The sequence below is a fragment of the Penaeus japonicus genome, unplaced genomic scaffold (genome assembly GCF_977035675.1).
Source record: "Penaeus japonicus unplaced genomic scaffold, GWHDUDI00000001_assembly GWHDUDI00000024, whole genome shotgun sequence".
NCBI lineage: Eukaryota > Metazoa > Arthropoda > Malacostraca > Decapoda > Penaeidae > Penaeus > Penaeus japonicus.
Genome location: NW_028234426.1, coordinates 18,924,213 through 18,926,712, shown reverse-complemented (window position 1 = coordinate 18,926,712; position 2,500 = coordinate 18,924,213). Strand labels below are relative to the sequence as shown.

The window sequence follows — 2,500 nt, the reverse complement described above, 5'->3', positions numbered from 1 at the left end:
GAAATGGTATGCCGATGAAATCAAGACCTGCAAAAAGCGTGTGTTCAAAAGACGTGTCTAGCCGGATCAGAGTGTAGGTCCCGATTAGTGTTCTCTGTAAAAGGGCTTTGTTTAGCATGCGTTTAAGCAATCCGCTTGAAGACACAGACAATAAGAATAAGCACGCACGCAAGCACGAGCCGCACATCTTGCATCTGAACGGCTGCTGTGAAGACAGTCAATAAAGGATTGGAAACTATCTGAAGTCCCAGTGAAACTGAAACAAAAAGGGTGCAAAGGAAATCAGAATGTGAACTCGCCAGTCATGAGATGCAGCGCCAGGAATCCAATACCGAATGTGGCTCCCTCTGCAGCCGCCCATGATTGCACGGAACACTGGAGAAGGGGCTGCCGGCGAGCCACGGGGCGAAGGCGGAGGCGAGGGAAGGGAAAGCGTGTCTGTGCCGAAGGCGGACAAACACACGCAAACACACACAAGTAGTTGGTGTTGTCTCAAGGTGCAATCTAGTCCTCTCGTCCGAGCGCACGCACATACACGCAGCCTCTCACTGGCCGGTAGACTGACCCACCAATAAATTTACACATATTCCCAAGTGGTAGGCCTAGGTAAATTCAACCTTAAAATACAAAAGATCTCCATGTGTACATTTGCATTTACATAAGTAAGATTGTAACGTCAAACAGTAGGCAAAATTTTCAATAAACAGGTAAGCACACACACACACACACACACACACACACACACACACACACACACACACACACACACACACACACACACACACACACACACACACACACACACACACACACACACACTAACACACACACACACACACACACACACACACACACTAACACACACACACACACACACACACACACACACACACACACACACACACACACACACACACACACACTAACACACACACACACACACACTAACACACACACATGCGCGCACAACACAACATAACAACATAGCACACATTCGTACACCTACACGTCCTCATACTCACATTTACACACACACACACACACACACCAGCACTCTGTTTAGTTACTGTGAGCTACATATCATCATCGCATGTCAGTTAGCCTATAATCCTCTGTCTGAATGAGACGAGTCATTCCAGCCTCTGACCATAATTTGGATCTTAGTTTCCACGTGTCATACAGCTCTGTTTTCATCACAAGGATCATTTTGCCTGTATATGTGTATATTTCTTTCTGTTTATCTCGTCAAGCATTTTATATTTTGAGTATGAGAATGTGAGTTTATGTTCTGCATTTATGTCCGCGTAACGTGTCTCCGTAGGGCATTTCAGTTCTTCAAATAAGCAAAGACAATGATATTCAGACATTTGAGACAAAGAGTGACTACAGAATTCAGAAATGCTGAATCGAGGTTGTCCGAATGCTTCTCCGACCAAAAATTATCTTCATCATATTTTGTATGTGGTAGAGAGAAGCAACAAAATATAGTGTAAGGCTAAGGAGACAGACATCCGTGTCTTGCAGGACACATCAGGGTTATTGCATTATTATTTTGAGAATATTTGTTTCATCACTTGTTCATGTCGTTCGCCAGTCATCTGTTCATGTTTGTTATTGTTCTCTCTCTCCCTCTTCCCCATTTCCTTTCCGTTTTTTTTCTTGCATCACTTGATCATTCTGACATTTCCGTTTCCCTCTCTGTTCATTAGTCTAAGTGAAAACATTAAATCTGTTGTCGCACTAACTAGTCAGGAAATTGACATTTTGTGTTCATTTGAAAAAAAGGAAAATAACTCTTACTTTACATTATTTTTATTGAAGCGGTGAGTGCTCAATGTGATATACTTATATATTGATATGTTTTATAAGAATCTATGGTAATTGTCGGCTCTCTGTGTTTCATTTATACCATATATATAGATATATATATTGGGACATGCCCCTTAACCCCAGTTGTTATAACCTATTGAGTTTTATCATTGTGAAGTAATGGCACAGTCAGCAAAAATAATTCAGAATTTTAGGATATAAGCAAATCATATTTTTTTTTATTTTGACAAGAAATATTCGGATTGAAAAAAAAAATCTGTCCAATTGGGCTAATGGAATCGGCGCCGACCTGGCAGATTTCACTTGGCATCTGATAAGCAACTTTAGAGATGATGAAATGAATACAAGGAAAATGTCATGCACTGTAAAATCGGATCATCTCAAAGCCAAGAGGAAGAAGGGCATATCTCCTATCGTGATATCCATGGCGCATGATTTCGCTAGATGCATATTATGCTAGACTGGGCATCCTTAGAATATGGCTGAGAATTCTGTGTCTATAAGTCGGAAAATGGAGCTATATAGAAGCCGGCGATAGAAGCGCTGGCCGATACTACCACTCATATCCGCAAATTTATTAAATAATCCTAGCCATTATGATTTTTTGCGCGCATTGTATGGAACTAATTGCAGGAAACGTTTAAATTACTCTCTCTTAATTGCGATGAAT

General features: G+C 41.2%; 1 protein-coding gene across 1 annotated transcript in view; it reads left to right on the top strand.

Annotated features, from left to right (window-relative positions):
- Positions 1 to 1,889, top strand: part of LOC122257427 (uncharacterized) — a 30,059-nt gene extending 28,170 nt beyond the window's left edge. The window contains exon 4 of the mRNA XM_043022705.2: positions 1 to 1,889. This exon is cut by the window's left edge and continues 866 nt beyond it. The gene's annotated coding sequence lies outside the window, so the exon portion shown is untranslated.
- Positions 1,890 to 2,500: the final 611 nt, after the last annotated feature.